The sequence below is a fragment of the Polypterus senegalus genome, chromosome 16, assembly GCF_016835505.1.
Source record: "Polypterus senegalus isolate Bchr_013 chromosome 16, ASM1683550v1, whole genome shotgun sequence".
In the NCBI taxonomy this organism is placed as follows: Eukaryota; Metazoa; Chordata; class Cladistia; order Polypteriformes; family Polypteridae; genus Polypterus; species Polypterus senegalus.
Window position 1 is genome coordinate 42,493,000 of NC_053169.1, and position 21,362 is coordinate 42,514,361.

A 21,362-nucleotide genomic window follows, 5' to 3' on the forward strand; every position below is an offset into this window, starting at 1 on the left:
GGGAAGCACAGGAGTATACAGAGGAAGAGGTTGGCATAGAAGAAGTGGGATAATCAGAGAGATGAAGAAACTAAACAGGCGTATAAGGAGAAAAGATGTAAGGTGAAGAGAGAGGTAGTGAAAGCTAAAAAATAAGGCGTATGAGGAGATGTATGAGCAGTTGGACACTACAGATTAGCTAGACAGAGGAACTGTGCTGGACAAGATGAGCAGCAGGTTATGGTGATAAAGGATTATGATGGAAACATGCTCACAAGCGAGGAGAGTATATTTAGCAGATAGAAAGAGAACTTTGAGAGGTTGATAAATAAATGAGAGAGAAAGTTGAATTATGTGAAGATGCGCCTGGGAGTGCAATGGATTAGAAAATCGGAAGTAAGGACAGCTATGAAGAGGATGAAGAATGGAAAGGCTGTTGGTCCAGATGATATACCTGTGGAAGCATGGAGGTGTCTAGGAGAGATGGCAGTGGAGTTTTTAACCAGATTGTTTAATGCAGTTCTGGAAAGTGAGAGGATGCCTGAGGAATGGAGAATTTTTAAGAATAAGGGTCATGTGCAGAACTGTAGTAACTACAGAGGAATAAAACTGATGAGCCACAGCATGAAGATATGGGAAAGAGTAGTGGAAAGCTAGGTTAAGAAGGGAGGTGATGCAAGCAGCCATATAGTTACATGCCCACAAAGAGCACTAGAGATGTAATGTTTGCTCTGAGGGTGTTGAAGAAGTATAGAGAAGGACAGAAAGAGTTGCATTGTGTCTTTGTGGACTTGGAAAAGTAGAGAAGAGTCGTGGTATTGTTTGAGGAAGTTGGTAGTGGCAGAGAAGTATGTAAGAGTTGTACAGGATATGTACGAGGGAAGTGTGACCGTGGTGAGGTCTGTGGTAGGAGTGACGGATGCATTCAAGTTGGAGGTCGGATTACATCAGGGATCAGCTCTGAGCCACTTCTTATTTGAAATGGTGATGGACAGGATGAGAGACAAGATTAGACAGGAGACCCCGTGGACTATGATGGTTGCTAATGACATTGTGATCTGTAGTGAGAGTAGGGAGCAGGTTAAGGAGACTCTGGAGAGGTGGAGATATGCTATAGAGAGGAGAGGAATGAAGGTCAGAAGGAACAAGACAGAAAATGTGTGTAAATGAGAGGGAGGGCAGTGGAATGGTGAGGATGCAGGGAGTAGAGTTGGCGAAGGTGGATGAGTTTAAATACTTGGGATCAACAGTACAGAATAATGGGGATTGTGGAAGAGAGGTGAAGAAGAGAGTGTAGGCAGGGTGGAATAGGTGGAGAAGAGTGTCAGGAGTGATTTGTGACAGATGGGTACTAGCAGGAGTGAAAGATAAGGTATACAAGATAATAGTGAGACCAGCTACGTTATATGGGTTGGAGACGGTGGCACTGAAAAAAAGACAGGAGACACAGCTGGAGGTGGCAGAGCCGAAGATGTTAAGATTTGCATTGGATGGACAGGATGCATTGGGTGGTCATGGACAGGATTAGGAACGAGTACATTAGAGGGTCAGCTCAAGTTGTACAGTTTGGAGATAAAGCCAGATTGTATTGGTTTGGACTTGTGCAAAGGAGAGATGCTGAGTATATTGGGAAAAGGATGCTAAGGATAGAGCTGCCAGAGAAAAGGAAAAAAGGAAGGCCTAAGAGAAGGTTTATGGATGTGGTGAGAGAGGACATGCAGGTGTTGGGTGTTATAGAGCAAGATGCAGTGGACAGAAAGAAATGGAAAAAGATAATCAGCTGTGGTGACCCCTAACAGGGACAGCAAAAAGACGAAGAAAGAAAATGTTTAATATAACAATTAATAAGTGAGTAATTCTATATCCTTCTATCAATAAAAGAGTTCCCACACTGTATACAGACAAATACATTAAGGTTATCAACTTTCTCCTTGTTTAAGGTTGTGAAACTGCACGCTTTGTGTACTTTAAGTAGTCCTGACATTAAAGGGTAATCAATATTTAGTGAATTAAATGTTTTTACACAGTGAACAGAATATTAGATCAGTTTTGACAAGACCTGGATTATCAGCCCCACCAGATCATCAACTCTATTCACCTAATTCCTCCTCCAAACTGACATTGAGATGAATTTAGAAGACCACACCATTCAGCAACTTTTTGTTATGTCTGTGTGAGGGAAACCTTTTTAACATTTGTTTGAAATGTATCCTTAACAAGTTTCCCAGTGTGTCTTGGTGTTTTTCTTGTTGTAAAACAAATGTTAAAATATTAGCTGTAATCCATTTATTCCTTTCATGATTGTAAACACTTGTGTAAAGTCACATTAACCATTTTATTTATCTTTTTTTGGCACTAAATTCCAAATACAGCAGTCATGACGCTTAGGTCAATACAATGCCACAAGCCATTTTTAAAGCAATTTCATCAATTGCTAGATATTAATGGAGGGGGTATCACGAGTAATAAATGTATCAACAAGGATACTACTGATGCCATACATTATATAAGAGATTTTATCTATAAAAAAGGAAATTAGTGAGCATTGCAAAGGAAATGTTCTGCACTCCTACATAGCATATTTTTACATTTTAAAGATTAAAAAGCATACATGATTGCAACTGCTTGCCTAAATTTCATGATATAGGTGATAAATATTTCATTTTGTTTCAGAAAATGCAGTACAGTAATAGTTATTTTTTAAATTTATATTCACTATCATACAATTATTAGGCTCTTAAAAATAGATCTCCAGTTATTCAGTAAAATATTTATTTCATGCTTTGCAACTTGATTGATGTTTTAAATTTTAAAATTTTACATGCACACATAACAGAAATATAAATATATATTGTATTATTTTGATAATAGGAGTACAGTCATCGCACCTTCATAATCTTCATACTCTTAAAATCCATATCCATTTTTAGAGCTACCTATTATTATCGTTCTAGATAATTATTATAATAAAAAGTCGTCTTGAATGTATATTTAAAATGATTAAATTCCTGGCATCTTCGATTATTGTTTACTTGACTGAAGTTAAATGATTTTGTAAAGTTTCTTTTATTTGTTAATAAAGTAAAAGCATGTGTTCGATGCAGCAACATCCCTCGGCCAACATGAAACAGCAAGAGGAGCAAAAGCAGCCGAATGCTTCAAATGTTTTGATTTAGCAGCACCCGAGACTGCGCGCGTTCTGGTCGAAAGATGGGCGGAGGGTGCGCGCGTTTGTGCACGCGCTCGCTCCCCTCTCTCGGTTGCTTCAGTTATTGCCCGCTGGACGCTGCCGGGATGAGTTCTCCGTTAGGATAGCTGTGTGGCTGTGATTCCTCTGCCATTTTGTCCGAGACCTACTAACCTAAGGAATTCATACTGATCACGTCGTAAGTATGTTGCGGGCACTTGTGATTTAGAGGGGAAGCTGGCGGGTGACCAAACCAAATGTGTGTGTCGGGTCGTCGAGTGAGTGTGTGAGTAGCCGTCCCGCGGAACTCCAACTTGTGGGGCGAGCTACTCGAAGCGCCGGCGGAACTCGCTGCGGCTCCTAACTTATCTCTCAGGGGAGTGCCATGGGAATGTCCGTTCTGTGCAGTTCTGCGCCTGGGGCTTCTTCATCTTAATATCCCTTAATTCGCAGTTTAATTAAAAAAAACAAAACACTGAAAACTGTCCGATTGCGTGCGAAGTAATCCAAGTGCCTGTGAACGCCTCGGTGGTAAGAGTTTAACCCCCCCCATTTTGATTTAATGATGCCAAACACCAGCTTTTGCGTGCACAGTCGCAGTTTCTGTTTGTTTTATAATCGAAAAGTTAATTACGAGCAGGACCATTTCGTTTTTTTTTCTTCAATAAATCTAATGGTTTTCTTTAATAATCAATGCTGTGCAGCCAATCACGACTTACCTGTGTATTAGCACTCATTTTTATGTAGCGTAATTAGCAGAGTGTCTCATCGTAAGAGACAATCAAGATAGAATACTGGAGTACATTTTAAAATTCACATTCGATTCTGTGTAGTGATATTTAGAAACGGCTTTAGATCCTGAGTGATTTATATAAAATCACATCTGTTTCGAGAATATCATGCAAATAACAGACGCTTTAATAATATTAAATACTGACTGAAGAGAGAATGTTATCTATTCTTGAATTGCGGTCATTTTTCAAAGTATACTTAAAAGTAAAGCAACATGGTAACATTTTTAACCCATACATAGACATCTGTTGTTAATGCTTTGACCCATGGGAGGCATAGAGAGCTGGTGCCATTCCTGACAGCATTAGGTGATTGGGACATATATGCCTACCCCCACTCACTCATTGAGGCCAGTGTTGAGATGACATTTAATCAAATAATCACGTCGCTGGGATGTGAAGGAAATGCCACACAAACATGGGGAGAATGTGCAAATTCCACAAAGGTATTGTCAGGATCAGGATTCAAACCCAGGACTCCGAAGTTGGGGGACAGCAATGTTAATCACTGCACCACTGTTAAGTACATAGGTTATAGTACATAAGTACCCTCTATAAGTAACATTCATGTAGTTTAGTAATTTGGTATGCTTTAATTCAGAGTAACTCCTTACAGTTTTGTTTTTGTTGAAAGGTTTGGCGCGATTGTGTGTGAAGTCTTAGAGAAGATTACAATTTAGCTTTTGAGTCGTGTACATTTTTTAAAGGACCTGGCTTTCCTCCAGGTGCATGAATCTTTGTTTCTTTAAAGTATGCTGTATGTATAAACTGCATATGGATAGTTTTATGTTACAGTTCATTATTTTGCTGGCACTTTGATCAAAGTGACATAGATCTCTCTGGATGAATTTCATTTTAGTCGGTGAACTCATTCAAAGCTGTACAATAAGAAAAGAAAAGCTATTTTACAGGATTAAACACATTATGCATATTTTATGTCATTTAAGAAGTGGACATTATTTTTTAAACCTTGCCAGGCCAATAATTGTGAAGAAGAAGAAAAAAAAATCAAGTAGTAAATTGATGAAAATCAAACTTTTGGGTCCCTAAAATCAGACTGATCATGACCAGCCACTCCCAGTACAGGCTGTTATACACTACAGAAAGCTGTCCCAGTGTGAGCAGGTATCCTGTAGTTGCCTGCCACTGTGGCTTTTCACTGGTGATGTATTTCATCCATCTGTTGTGAGGTCCTTTTGTAAGGCCAGGAAGAACTGAAGTAGCAGTGCCACACAAATTTCCATATTTGTACCGCTGGAGCACAGGAAGGATAAATAGCAAGTTAAGAGGATACACCTGCTTTATTATGCATTATTCTTCAGTACGACACACTAGCATAGAACCATATAAAGTGTTGTGTGTATTACCCATAGTATAATACTGTAGTATGTGTGATGAATCATGACTAGTGAGGTATCTGGACATATGAAAAACTAAAGTTTAAAACATTTGACACTTACTGGATTATTTTACTGAATTTCCAATTTGATAATATGTTCAAAATGATTTAATCTAATGAAGGGTCCGAGTGAAAAACCAGGAAACATCAGTGGACAGGGTATCTCTTATTATGCTGTTTCAGCCCATTTGTTGCAGCAACTCTTCCAGTAAAGTGAAATAAATTAAAATGTTTCGGAAGCTAGGTCTGTTTCTTTATAAAAAAAATAGTTTAAAGCATCTTTTTATTTTTCCTAAAAAGCTTTGTGTGTGTATAAAAGCCGCTAAAATATTATCAAGCTTTAGGAAAATGGTGAGGCTTAATGGCTTCCTAGTAAGATTTGACAAATAAAACTGTTAAAGTGAAGAGGTCCTTATTATAAATACATAAAAACTTGGCCATGAATTCAGTGGACTTCCAGTGCAAAATAACCTATTGATTTCTTTTATTTATGTATTTATTGCCGTCTGCTTCGACTAGACTAGCATCCAATTAATTCAAGGGCGTTTAAATTAGGACATGGGCACATTTGTTGTTTAATGAGCTAGAAGTGTAGCCTAATGCTACATTCTCAAACCAACATCTTACAGTATTTAACATGAGCATTTAATATTAGTTGTGAAGTCCATTTTTTTATCCTCTATTTTACTTGAGGCCAACATTTGAAACTGAAGGCTGTGCAGATGTCAGCGTGATCCTCTATTGAGAAGGAGAAGCGAAGCTATAATGCATTGGTGTGCAGCTTTTCAAATTTACTGAAATATTAGAATTTCATTTCCAAGTGAAAAAACAAGGTATATTTGCCAGTGTATTCACTGGTGAAAATAAACTCTGTAATCTTGGTAAGAGGAAACTGTACCATATTTATGTTTTCATAGATGAATTATTGGTTTTCATTAATATATATTTTTTTCATATTTGGCTGACATCTTTATCCCAGGCAGTAGGAGATGTTACAGCTCTCAGTAAGTATGTTTGCAGTTGCAGCACAGGTGGGTTAAGTGACATGCTAGGGGTCACATAATGAGCCACAGGCAGAAGTTGAACCAGCAGCCTTGGGGTTTTATGTCCAGTAACGACATTCCTTTAGAATCCCATTCAGTCAAATGTTTACAACGTCTACACTTTTTCGCATCACTCCTTGTAATATCTTAATGCATCAGTTGTCTTAACAAAGGCATTAAAATCTGAAAATAGTTTGTCTGTCAGTAAACCATTGGAATGATCCTGTCTTCATAATGTCTAATTTAAAAACATAGGAAGATTGGTAATTGTGGAGCTTTTCAGGAATTATGCTCTGAATGTCCAGTGGAAGGTATATTTTGACTGTTACTCCCTTCTTTCATTTTGTAAGGAAAATATGCATGGATTGTTATTTCCTGATACAGCAGTAATAGGAAAGCGCTGAAAATCAGTTCTTGTTTCACGATTTGTTGACCGCTTTACCATTATTGTATCTTTGGAATTGCTGCCAGTTAGTCCTGCGTTATAAGGATCGTTTATAAACGTGTGCAGTTTTTGAATTAGTCATAACTCTGATGCGGTTTCTTTAGACAGGCTATGTGTTTCTTTACAGAGATCTTTGAAATCTACTAAATTGTTCAGTTGATTGTGTCATGCTTCGGTTTGCAAAATGAAAATGTTAAGTAAATGAATTGCCTCACTGGCTGGAGAAACGTGTCCATTATTTTGGAAGGGCAGTGGATGTCTTTTGTTGCTGAACTTCATCTGGTCAAACTGTAAACCGCTTTCTTGGACATAATGCACCTGATTCTCACATTGAACATCACCTCCGTTTGGACTGGATGTAAATCATTTTTTTTTTTTTGTTATTTTGTACTCCAAAATTTTATACTACATTTTATTCATCTGCACTGAAAGGCACAGAAAAAATAGTTAATACTCTCCTGGCGAATTTTAAATTAAGCTTGAAAATAAAAGGTTCAAATTTAAAATTTTATAGGGCTGTTGTCCTTTGCTCACCAACTTTTCTGCTGTAAAATGTGGGCATGTCTTTCTGATCCAGTTTTTATAGCCTCTTTGTGACTGCATACTGCATAACATCAAATTCTAAAGAGCTGAGAGCTCACTCTTTATTCCCCTCTGCCCTTCTTACTGCACTGATGCCAGTTGTGTAGGCTTTTGTCAAGCTGTCTTTTCTTTGCTTTTTCTGTCAAGCTTTTCTGTTAAAGTCCTTTCTTGTGCTATTCAACGTGAAAGGCACTATATAAAATAACACAAAAAATAGAAGCCTGAAGTTTTTGTAGTTTTTTTTTCTTTCTTTTAAAAGAAGTGCTGCAGCAGCCCCCCATAAGTTCCTGGTTGGTATTTCAGAGGCCTCTTTGACCAAGGCGGGGTGACTAGTGGCAGTTCCTTTCTATTCTAAGTGTAATAATCATCTCCCACTTACAGACACTCAGCTGGTGCCGGAGTATTGTAATTAGCTTCGCTCAACTGGTAATCTCTATGTGGGAGAGTTTCTTGATGAAGGGAGAGTTTGGAGAATCAGAAAGTAGGCGAGCAAACAAAGCATAGTGATTTTTTTGTCTCTGAGTGTCTGACCTTAAAGGGGATTTTTATGGCACAGAAGCCAGCCATTCCCAGTAGTCTTGTGTTTTCAGAATTCCGGTTTGCTGTGTTATGAAAGTGTTGACACATGGTTTAGGATTCCTCACAGATGTTTGTGTTTTGTTTAGTCCATTTTGAAAATGCACCCTTTGAGCTAACAACTATGTTTATGGTAGCAATAAATGACAAGAGAAAAATAGAAATGCTTTTGTGGGTGATGGTGTTATCTTCTCACAAATATAAGATGATTCTCTTTTTGTCCTCTTACAGTACAGTAAGAAATTGTGGCCAAGCTTTCTTTTCAACATTACTGTATGATGGCTTTTAAATTCACATTATCCATTGTGCCATATTCTTGACAAATAACAGGCACTGTCTTGTTTTACAGCTTAAAAGTTTTTCTTGATTTTCTTTTGGGCTGTTTGCACAAAAACATCTGAAATTAGTACAGGACCTTAATATGACTTAGTGATTCAAAAAAAAGGTTACAAATATTTTTTAGCCTTGTGACATTTTAAAAAATAAAAGCAGTACATTTTTTTTTTGTTTAGCACAAAGCTAATCAAAATGGAAAGCATTAAACCACCATAACTTTTCACAGCATGCATTCTCCATGACATTTTTATCTGGTGTGGACTTCTGACTAACTGTGATCCAGTCTAAATGCAATAAACTTGAGCCTTTCCATCTCTTTGCTTAGCAATGATGAAGCCAGCTTCCCTTGACCTCCAACTCAATTTCATCTCTACATTAAATAGCTGATAGAGAGGGCTACAAGCAGTGTAAATATGCAGCTTTCTCGACATCTCCTGTCATTCCTTGTGAAGAGAGTGGTATTAACTTTATATTGATGTTGAGGCCTTTCTATTATAAATTGGCTTGTCAACTGAGGGTTGCCATCACACTTGCAAGTAATGTACAAATGTGATAATCTAGTTATGTATGTTGTGATTATCTGTATATATAGTTAAAACCTTCTGGAGCAGCTGCTCACATTTATATTTAAAAGTACTGTGAGGTATTGCAAAGCAGATTAAGCGGGATTGTAGCATTCTTGTTATAAGGGATTATATTCTGTATGAAATGTAGCTGAAGGCGAAATCTTGACAATGTTTGGAAAGTATCAGAATCTGATATGGACAACTTGTCTATTAGCTTACAGATTAGCTTGATGGACTGAATTATTTCAATTATCAAACGTTTTACTGTATGTTCTTATGTAATATACAGTATGTGCCATATAACTCAGGTTGTCTGTGGTTTTATACCCATGCATGTCTCATACAGTCTACTTTTATATCTAAGCACATACAGTAGCTGCAGGAACAATTTTGTATCTTACAGTATTTTTATATTATATCTGACAGGAGGTTTTTCACTTAGTGAACATGTATATCAGCCCATGTTTGATTTTTAACAAGTCAATTCTCTTTCATCTGTACTATAATTTTGGTTTTGAAAACTGCAAATACCAAATGTACTAGCAGAGTGTTCTACTTCTTGGCTGCCTAGACGCAGTCTTCTGTGCAGCTTGTAAACTGTCTTCATTGTAGAGGAGGGTGCCTATGTGCCACTGTTTGGTATACAGAAAAAATGCTGGAGTCAGACTGGATGTTATAATTAAACTGCCTGGAAGCTTGCTGTAGCTGCATTTGTGGTATAATAGTTCATGCAGAGCCAGCCACAATGGAATCCTGTGGCTTATAACTTGGGTGGGAGGTGAGTGTTAAGGGAGCTAACAGCATATGTGTCAAGTGGGACATAATAATCATTGTCATTTGACGTCTGCTGGAGGTAGTACCCTGAAAAGGTGCTATTTAAGATTTTAATTTAGGACTAAGTAGTTGAAAACATTATGTAACCTAGTCTGTCATTAGTTTCAGGTTTAGTAAGCCTTTGCTAATAAAACACCTACCCAGTTTTTTTTTATTTTTTTATGTGCATCAGAAGGAATCTCATTTGCCGTCTTTTTATATAATACACTACTGTGGCTGTCTTGTTTGTCTCTCCAGGATTTTAAATCACCTGTAGTTCGCAAACCGTTTGACCTATTGACCTGAAATTTGGTATACATGACCCCTCTACTGTCTGCTTTCGGTGTGATGATTTTTATTACTCTTTTTATTTTTATTTTATTTTATTGTAGATACAACTCTCGGCAGCACCCAGCGGGTTGGCTGTGTGGCGCATGCGTACGGGCGCCGTTCTCATCCCTACCACCTTCGCTGTCACTTCGTCTACCTCTTCATATCTTAAATCATTCTTGAGGCAGATTGAACACTTAAGTGCCAGCTTAAGTGAAAAATTAAGAAAAACGTACTAAGTAAATGCAACACAAAAAGTGACTAAATCATTTTTAATACGAAAAGTTGCTGACGGAAGATGAGAAGAAGTGGGCTGCTAGGGTGGAGAAAAGAAGAGCTGCTCAGCAAGTGCATCAGTCTCTGAGCAAACAAATGCTAAACGTACAGAGAAAGAGGATGAAAACTATAAGTCAAGTTTATTCACTACACGTTATCATGCAGTCCGCCATTACTGGTTAACAATATAGCATTAACGTGAAAAGGCAGCAGAAGTCTGCAGTATTAATAATGTGAATATATTTTTTTTATGAAGGGAATCTCCTTTGTTATTTACAATATAGCATTAATGTTAAAAGGCAGCAGCATTAATTATATGAACACCATTCTTTTTTATGGATGATTTATTGTTAATGACAACTGCAACCTGTTCTTGAAAATATTTTCAAGACATGCATATAATACTCTGAACGCTATTGCACAAAATGTCAACTGCCAGCGGATAAGGATTCCCTGAATGTCATGCGTATGGAAAAGGTGAGTAGGTAGAAGTTCACTTTTGCTAAATACTGTATACTTTGGCAAACTGTGTTCACATGCAGTAGCTGCAGCCACTGTCGGATCATTTTCTACCTTGGAACACAAATGGAGGGAACATTTTATGCAGTAGATCATTCATCACTCCAATTGACTTGTTTTACCAAATAAGCTTATTGTAGTTATGGAGTAACTGTTTACTCCCTAATTATAATATCAGTGGTGGGGCATTTTATTAGTATAGTTAGTTTATAGGCTATTACTGTGAGAAAGCTCTGAGTGAAGTTGGACTCTAGCCTCATAACCTGATAATGTTCTTCAGCATGAAGTAATGTAACACTATGATTTTTTTAAACGATTAATAGTTATTTATCCCATAGTTATGTCAGCTCATGGGAAAATTTGTACTTTTTTTTTTTTATAAGAGTTTTTATATTTTTGCTTATATTTGAACAGGGTTAAATTGAATGCAAATTTTATTCAGCTTGTAAGACTAGTAGGAATAAATTAGTAATCTCAGTAAATTTCTACTATTACATGCTGTAAAATAAATCGGGCAAATATCAAGATGAACAAATATTTATTTTTTTAGTTAGCATCACATATATTATTGCAAAGCATAGATGTAATAAAAACTGTCTTTGAAAAAATCTGAACCCGTTTTTTGAAGCTCTTTAAAGTTTAAACCATACAGGTATGCATTTGCAAGCTAGTTTTGTGCTAATAGCAGTTTTGTTTGTGTCAATTTCTATTTGTGATATCTACAATTATATTTTGACTAATCAAATATGGTTTAAGGTTTCTTTATTTAGTCATGTTTACACAAGAAAACATGAAATTTGCCTTCTCAGTTGCATCTAATAACAGACAGAATGAGATAAAACAGACAAATAGAAACAAGAAAGACTAAGGTAAAGCAGATAATACGTATTTACACCAAAAAAAAAAAAAATGAAATTTGGCAGTGGCTTGATATAACTTTTGACTAGTCGAAAATATTAACAGATAGTTCAAGTTAAAAGTTCTTTAAATGCCAATGTGAAATGTACCTCAATACTGTATATATTTTGCAAACCAGTGCTTTTCCTATCTTTCTCCTGACAAAGTTTCAACCTGTTTCTGCCCACTCCTGTGCTGACTGCATTCCCATTTTCCTCTCTAAAAGGCACTTTAATTGCCCAAGTTGAGAAAGCACCATACAGGTGTAAATGAATCTATTTATGAACGTTTATTCTTTATCACAATACAATCAGAGGAGGCACATTCTTGTAATTTTCCAAAAAAATCAATTGAAAGATAAATTGTTTTTTTGGTGTTTCATGAATGGTGACTATACTTTTTTATTTTACCCAGATGGGCACAGCCACATTGCTATTCAACACCAAAAAAAAAAAAAAAAATTAAACTTGAATGCAACAAATGGGAAGACGGGTGTATGGTCTGTAGAGCTGATTTGTGAGATTTAAAGCTTCTGTTCACTCTGCAATGCACAAAACTGTTGTTAAAGGAGAGAGCTTGACCGCCACTGTGAAAGATTAAAGAAAGAGCAACCGGCAGTTGTTTAAAAAGTTTACTGAGAAGCTGAATGTAAAAAAATGACATTTAAAATATCAAGTTTTTGTTTAGAAAAATTGATAAAGTTTATATGAAGCAATTATAGTATATTAATTAATCATTGAACCTCAAATAATCCTACTCGTGGCATCGTCTTTTAAAAAATAAAATCTGGTCACCCTAATACATACATAGGCCCTGGTGTGAGTGCTGCAACGATCAGTATTTGAAATGCGCATTATCCATCCAAGTAGCAGGCAATTTGCTATCCATCCCCAGCACAGTGGATTACCAGTTCAAATGAAGGTAAGTTAATAAATATATGAAGGGGGGAAAAAATGACAAAACAATTCTCTAGCCAGTTCACACTAGTGCCTTTGCAAGCTGCTATGTGTATGCACCACGTTGCTTGTAATAATTTAAAAACTACGATTCCCCTTTGTCAAAGGCATGTGCAGGTTTTTTCTTTTCTGACTCCATGCACTTTTACTGTGAAACAGTATTCATTAGAGCTCGGACAGTAAATTATAATAGTGTACAGTACACTCAATTCTTAAATGTAGTGCCACACCACAAAACTTTGAGTTAGGGTCACATGGGATTTCTGTGAAAATGTAAAGTGTTATTGCAAGCTCAATTATGGATACATAGAGTATACTGTATACACATACTGTATATCTGTTCTTAAACCCATTTATCATATTTACACTTGTGGGATGCTAGAGCTTCTAGTAGTATTGGTCAGAGGGCAAGAGCTAGCCTTAGATGGAGCGCCAATCCATGGCAGGGATCCCTCACATAGGGACAAATTTCATACACTAGTTAACCTAACATGCATATCTTTGTGATGGTGGAAGAATTGGAAGAATCTGAGTAGTCTGTATTAAATTACAGGTATCTGTAAACTTTGTTTTTTTGACTAGTTAAAAATATATGACAGAAATTTCCAGTTTGAGCTGTGACTGGTCAAAAATAATATTTCAGGTATATAAAATGTTGTTTTGACTCATTATAATGCATTTAGGACCAGTCAAAATAGGGCAATAATTAATAAAATGGTTTGCCATGTGATCAAGGGGATGGCAGAAATGGTTAGCAGCTGTTGAAGAGAAAGTAGTTGAAGGACACCACTAATAAGTGAGCATAGAAAGCTGTAGCAATTTCAGTTTAATTCAATATTAAAATCACAAAAAAATCATCACAACTATGGGTTCTGAAAACAGCATGTAGTCCATAACATATTTCAACTTTCTTGTTGTTTAAAGGATAGGTTCAGAATTTTTCAAGTCAAAGCTATTTCTTCACAAACATGGAAGAAATGTGTACATTTACCACATAAAATTATGTTCTATACTTTCTATAAATTAAAATATGTATATCTTGCCCACACTGGCACTTTATAATGGAGGGGGCACGGAGGAAAAGCTTACCGTATACAGTACATACATTTTTCAAGCCAAGACAGTTGTCGAGTGTAGAAAAAAATTAGTCTTTGGTCAACACCAGGGCCATCCACTCCACCTCTTTTGAAAATAAAAACTCTGTATGTAAAAAAAGTAAATTAGTGTCTGCCAAGTTTGAATATTAGAGTGCACATTTCATTGAAATGCTTATCCCTAGCAGTCACATAACTTGCTCAAAAATGCTTGCACTTTAATAGAGTTGGCAATAACTGTAGCCTTACAATTGCAGCCTTACATTTCAGTTTTTGAAAAGGAAGACCAGAGGGATTTTCCCATTATGTAAAATTCGACCAAGTGGGATTTTTTTAAAATAACATGCGATTCTCATAATTCTGTGCTGAAATTAAAGCCTTTATAAAGTAATGTGAGCCCTATGATTGACATTTGCATTCAAATTGATTTTTTAAGTTTTCAAAGTTTTTTTTAATGTAATACATATGAATTGGACAAGTAAAATGCAGTGTGGCAACTCTGTTAGCTGGTGTCTCTAAACTGGCACTTGGATATTCATTTTCATGGCTGTACCTATATATTTATTTTGCTGTTCTTTCTTATTAATGATGGTTTTCTTGGAGAGAACGTCGTACTAAGGCTCAGCATAGCTTATTAGCTGTCTTATGCTCTTCCATTTCATAAAGCTGAGGATCAACATGTCCTTATATCAGACTTTTACTGCTTAATGTGAAATGTATTTTTGAGCTGGGTAGTGAACACAGGCATTCAAGCTTGCTTTTGTACAACTGCCACTTGGTCACGAGGTTCTGCATGATGCTTCATCAACAGTGAACTTGTTGAAGTGCTGTATGAGTACTGTGGCATAATAGATTTTGCGTCAAAATATTGACAGGCCAGACTGGTTTGTCTTTTATGATGCTATATTTTATCCCAGAAATCCCACAATATACTGTACATATAGCATACCTTATTTCATTATTCGAATACTGGCATTCCTAATGGCTGTCCATGTTTCACTAGCACTGTTTTGTGCCCTAGTTGACAGCCACATCCAAATTCCATCTAGGCTTTGTTATCTGAAGAGAAACAGCATACAAAAACTTCAGCCCCTTAACCAGAGAGCGTCTGTTCCCAAAGATAATTAGTATGGAAGCAGCAGGTAAGTGGATGATGTTTGGCACATGGCATAGCATTTCACTTGGCAGGGCACCAGTCAGTTATGGTGTACAAGTTAGAAAAGTTTAGAGTTACCACTATTTGAATTATGGAAGCAATAAACACACTACATTCGTGGCTTTCGCTACAAAAACAAAATACAAATGATAAGAATATGTGTGTTTCTCACATTGTTTTTCCAGCACTGTGTGTCTGTTTTTCTGCTTATGGTGTCTAATCTGTTTGTTCAGTTGTACAAAGCTGCTTTATGTGATTTAGCTCATGGATCACCCATAAGGGATGTGTGTCTGCTGTCCTGTGCTGACCCTTAGCTGATAAATCAACCACCTCTCTGTGTGCATCAGACAGCATGCTGTTACATTGCCATGCTGACATACTGGAGTTGTGGAGGTGCTCTCATTATTTAGCTTAAGGTGACCTGTAATCCTTTCCTGCTTCTGTCTGATCTCTTTATTCTGCCTAATCCTAGAGTATTTGTCAGCTGAATGTTGTTCTGTCCTTTATAATAGGTTTTATTTCTTTGGCTTGGACCATTGGCCAGTCTCTCTTTTTTTTTAATCTTTTTGAGACTTCTTGAAGTTTATTTTTATTAAGAATTTAAGATTTTTCTTTTTTGAATGACTAGAGAAACTGCTTTTCACTTTCAATACTATTACATGTCCTGTCACACTCCACAAGTGTGCTTCTTACTCTCTTTTTTTCTTTTGGAAAAACCTAAATACATGGGTGGACAATTGTAGGTTAGCACATTTTAATAATAAGTAGAAGAACACAAATAATTAATACAAGAATAAACTCTTTTGCGTACTGAAAACTGTTAATGTACTCTTACCCACCACTGTATTTATTCCAGCATTTACAGATATTTTGCAGTTTGACCACTGTAGTAAAATTATTTTAGTTACATGTATGTGTCCATTATAAAGATGTCACAGTACAAGAATTTTTATAACTGATACCAGTACAAGTGATATTTTAGGATAATCTTATCTATTTGATACCATGGCAAAAGTAGAAATTGCATTCAACTGCTTTTTATTGAAGGTTTCTTCATTATTTAAGTGAATAATATTGTGTCTTTTTCTTTAATAGAATATCCACCTTAATAAGTGATGTGTGTGATCCAGCTGCTTATAAAAATTACATACCAAATGGCATAAAATAGACTTAGCTTTGTATTTGTCATTCCAACATATGGCGAATCACAAACATTTGTAGTAATAAATGGTATTACTACAAATGTTTGTGATGCACCATCAGTTGAAAAAGGCAAATGCACTTCATTTTATTAGTTAATCCATTACAAATTTCATTTTAATTGATGGTGCAATGCAAACATTAAAGCTGAATACGTTGAGGTCTGTGTTGATTACTTAGATTTCAACCTTTCCTAGACATGTAGCACAGCTAGTAAAATATCTATATTATTTTACCATAGTAGTTATCCAGGTGTTATTTAAGTAAATTAATATAAGCATTCATAGATATTAAAATACAATTCAGGGTTTGAATTTTAATGTGTGATAGATATGAGGATTCCCCCATTGTAACAACAAGTGGGAGGATGTTACACTCTTGGGGGAATTTCAGCATATTGTTTGTAAAGAATGATATCATCATCAATTACCCGGTTTGTCTTGCCATGTGCACATCCTAAATTACAGTATGACGTTTCTCTTCAGTAGCTGAAAAATAATTACTGCTTAAAGTCAATACTAAAAATACAAAATCAAACATTATTACAGTATATCTGTACTGCTGAATTAGTGAAATCCAAGATAATTCAGCATCCATCCTCCATCCATTTTCTAACCCGCTGAATCCGAATACAGGGTCACGGGGGTCTGCTGGAGCCAATCCCAGCCAACACAGGGCACAAGGCAGGAACCAATCCTGGGCAGGGTGCCAACCCACCGCAGATAATTCAGCATTTTTAAACAAACTCTTCTAAAGAAGTTTTTCCAAAAACATGCCTTTAAAATGTGGTTTGTAGGGGAATCTTTCTGTTAGTTTTTTCATTTGCAACCATAAAATGTATATATAGATCCTTAGCTGGTTAAAATACTTACTAAAGAGTAATATTTAACAGATAAGTCAAATTGATTTCAATTCCAAATGTCACAAACTCCTGGTGCTTTAATTGTCCAATACTATCCTTTTATGTACATTTGTCCAAATTTTAAGGCTTTCTACATGAAATCAATCTTGTCAGTTTTTCATTATGCCATTATTTCAGAACTCTTATAAAACAACCTTTTTGTACTGTTTTCAAATGATATTGTGAACATAGCCTTCGTTCCTTTATTGGGACTGTGTATTACACTGGATTAAAAAGCAATTAGTGTCACAACCATTTCATCTCCTCTTACAAATGTGTGATATAACAAGCTAAATTATTACAACTCGCATCTGATTGGTCATATCATTATAGTCTCAAATCACACACAATTCTGTTTCTGAACTAACTCCACAATAAGATAAAAGTGGCAATATCTAAAGTCGGCTATATACGTGCTTGTGCATGTTTTTGCTAAAGCACAATTCCGGCAATCACATGCTGAAACTCTCCTGCCCTTTCAAACATGACTTCTGCTGTTTTTCTTAGTCATTTGTTGATGCAGTGCTGTATCATCACCACTGTGGGTCATTTTTATATGTAGTTTTTCCTTATTTTTTCCTCACTCTTCATCTACATGCAGTTACACGTTAGTGCAACAACGAATTTCACTTGGTATTACTGATGCTGTAAAAAAAGACAGTACTGATACATTTTTGGAATTTTGGTATAGACGTAGCAACAAAGTGACATCCCTAATCCATTATAATCTACCTTTCCCCTGTCTGTGCACATTTTTATTAATTCTGTTAACAAAGATTTATGGAAACATAACATTTTCTGTCATTTTTCCATGTTAAGACCTGTAATATATTTTATAACATGCAGACAATTAATAGTTGTTTAGAATGGATACCTAAACTAAAGTGTTACCAATTTTCTTTAGAAAGATAAATAATGTGATCAAAAAAAAGGATGGTAATAACTGGTAGGGGACTAACCAGATGAATAAAATTATGTAAGAGATTTTGTATCATACTGTATGGTGTATTAAAGCTTCTTATTGTCACAGAGGTAATGAAAATCCTGTTTAGCCACCACTCCCCTTGAAGAAGTCTTTGCTTAAGCTCTACATTTAGGGCAGCCTTTTGGAATCAAAGTGGCCATTTAGAGGCACTAAAACATACTTAATCTCTCTTTCAGTTTAAATATACAGTAGACAGTTATTTAATACAAGGTTACCATATTGTAAATTCAGACTCAAACAACATCCTTTTAAGTTTTTCCCCATCTGAAACATTAATTTGGAGGAAAAAAAAAGCTTCATGCCCATGCCATGTGTGGGGGTGGGGGGCTTATAGAGGGAAAGTTCTGTGCAGCTCCATTTTTAGAACATTGAAACTTTCATTTGAACATTACTCTTTGCTGGTGTAGTATTTAATATATTGAAAACACTCACAAACTACAAAAAGAGTTCAAATTATGAAAAGAAATTGTAATTCTTCCAAACCCAGTGTTCTCTCTGGAGTAGATTTATAAATAGCCAATTGAAGCCAGAAAACCACTCACTTTTGAACATTGGCTCAATGTTATATTGAGATGCCCACATGACAGTAACATACATCTGAATTTTTGTGCAGGGTAACCATTAAGAGTTGCATTTTTATCCCACATAATATCTGCTTTATTTGAAATCCTAATTAAACATGAACATAACATATTTCCCTTTTTCAGTGTTTATTGTGTTAATCCAGAAATTCCCAATTGCACTTGTTAACTTTTTATAGAAAATAATCAAATAATTTTTACTTCAAAAGGGGATAAATAAAAACTTCCTTTTCTTTTATTTTACTTACTAGCTTTTTCTTTCTAGTGGGCCAACAGGTTAATATGGCAGTATGTGTTTTTAATGTGCAGTATCATTTGTACCCATGTGGGTCTTTCATTGTAACAATTTAAAGAACCACACTATATAGAAATTTTAAAAGAACATATGAAAAGAAACTCAAGATTTAAAAGTTATGGCAAGAATTCTGATTTAACAGTACTTTTAATAGTACACATTAAGAGTAGGAAAGGCTAGTGAAGAGTTCAGGTAAATGCAGGAATTATAAGACTAGTGACAACAGAAACTTGCAGCTACTGTGGATCAGGCCTTAAAACCTTGGATTTTGTAGACTGCACTTAATTATTTATGCACAGCATGATTGCTGAAGGATGTGATGTAAGCAGAGAAGATTGATGTATCTATGGTGTGTATTTACCCAAAGTTACTGCATTAGTTGCGTACAGCACTTGTTATGAACAAATACACCAATTTTCTCAAGATTTTTCTTCTGTTTCAGTTAAATCTGTTTTGCTTAATAAAATTTCCATTTTTCACAGAAAGCATTCATATTTAAAGACACATGTACTAAACTGGTTATCTTTTAATCCATAAAGACAAGTTCATGTAATTTTGGCACCAAATATTTTAAACTGTACTCTCAGTTTTTTTACATCTTCGCTATTATTGTAAAAGTATACATTTTTATAGGATCTTCTTTTGATGATTTAGTGTACCAGTGTTCATGGTGTGTATTAACAGTGCATATCCTGTGATGTTCAGTTTAAAGTGTAATGGCTTCACACAGTACAAATAAAAGGTATCATTTGGTGAACTTGACTTGAATGGAGGCAAAAGAAGGCATGGGCCTCTTTAGAGGAAATCGTGAAGTCTCTGAATTCAATTAGTAAAAGACTATGGTGGTCATTTGTCCCAAAGAAATGTGAACGATCATATTTAAAAGTACAAACATAGATAATGCTGTAGTCTAAATTAAACATTACAAGAAATACTGATCAAATTTGAGCTGTGGTTTCAGTACCTCCAGATCTGTAAAACTACTTTGCATTGTACTGCAAGTGGTGAAGCTGCATTATAAAAACTTAATTTTCCCATCTGCTAGAGTATTTTAATTATCTTGCTTTGATATAGTAACTAGTAATATAATGATGATAGTGCATAAGATACAATATTTTTACTTTCTATTTAATGTTAGTTGAAACATTTGAAACGTTGACAATGTTAACATTTCAGACCATTCATATTTAAAAAGTACACTTTTTAAGTTATAAAACTTCAGCATTATAAATGTGTTCCATTTTCACTCGTCTGTGTCCTTTGCTACTGGAAAACGCATACCACTTTACAATTTAGATGATGAATATTCCATGTGTAACTGATGTCAAATTCCTAAACCAAGTCTTCTTAGAATTTTAGTTGGAACAATTCAGATAACAGAAGTATTTTAGTATGGATGGCTTTGGGAAAATATTTTGCTTTCTTTGAAACTGTATATTTTGGATTTAGTGCTCTTTACCCCTCCAGTATCTGCAATTTGTCTATCAAATAATCGCTTTCTCCACAGCCGGCTGCCTAGATTCCTCTGGACTGCGTTAGCAATCATTACTTACTAAGCTAGTTGTTTTTTAAGCTCGCAAACCGAATTGCTTCTGATGGTGCCTTACTGAAAAGGAGCTGTATTTTTTGAAAATAAACCAATATTGGATGGTGGGAAACACGGGGAACATGTTACGTTATCTGGCCATAACATTTACATCTGTACAGTTAACCAGAATATATTAGGGGATTGTCTTACGGTCTTATTATTTATATTATGTTTATAAAAGTGTATTCCTACTGATTGTATGTGTAATTAAGTAATGTTTGTGTAATTTTGCAAGATTTATTGATCTACTCTTTTTATATAATCTACATAAGCATAATTCAAAATCCTTTAAAATTTATATTGCCAAAATTGTAGAATAATGGTATCTTTAATTATTACTTTGCCCACAACTTGAACCTATTCTCACTAGGTTAGATTAGGTAAACTATGTTAATTCCAAGGGGAAGTTTATCAAGGCAGAACAAACTTTTGAGGATTTACTGCAATTAATTATACATTAATACAAAAATTACTGGCTTTATGAGGTTATACCCTAGCCCATGCATGCCAATGACCCTCTGTGATTTCTGTTTGTCTTTTTGTTTAGGAAGTGTCCTGTCAGCTTTGCTTATCTGGATATATATTTTGTCTCTGGGTTCTCCCTGTAAATGTAACTGCAAATGTGAACTTACATTTGAGTTAAAATATCTAAGCCTGCCTTAAATAAGATTGTAACCATTGACAAGAAGAAATTATCCCTCTAGTCAAAGTTTTCTCTGGACTATGATCTGGGTTTTCACTGAACCACTCCATGAGATTGACGATTGTCTGAATGAGCCATCGAGGTTTGGCTGAAATTTTGGGCTGTGTTTTGGCCGTTAGATTCGCCTTCTTCTGTCCCAGGTCTCCTGCAGTCTAATGTGAATT

The 21,362-nt window shown here is 35.6% G+C and overlaps 1 protein-coding gene across 1 annotated transcript in view; it reads left to right on the top strand.

Moving 5' to 3' along the window:
- The first annotated feature begins 3,175 nt into the window (after positions 1-3,175).
- The window catches only part of LOC120516436 (stonin-1), a 157,624-nt gene continuing 139,437 nt past the window's right edge, over positions 3,176-21,362 (top strand). The window contains exon 1 of the mRNA XM_039738089.1: positions 3,176-3,365. The gene's annotated coding sequence lies outside the window, so the exon portion shown is untranslated. The remainder of the gene's footprint in view (positions 3,366-21,362) is intronic.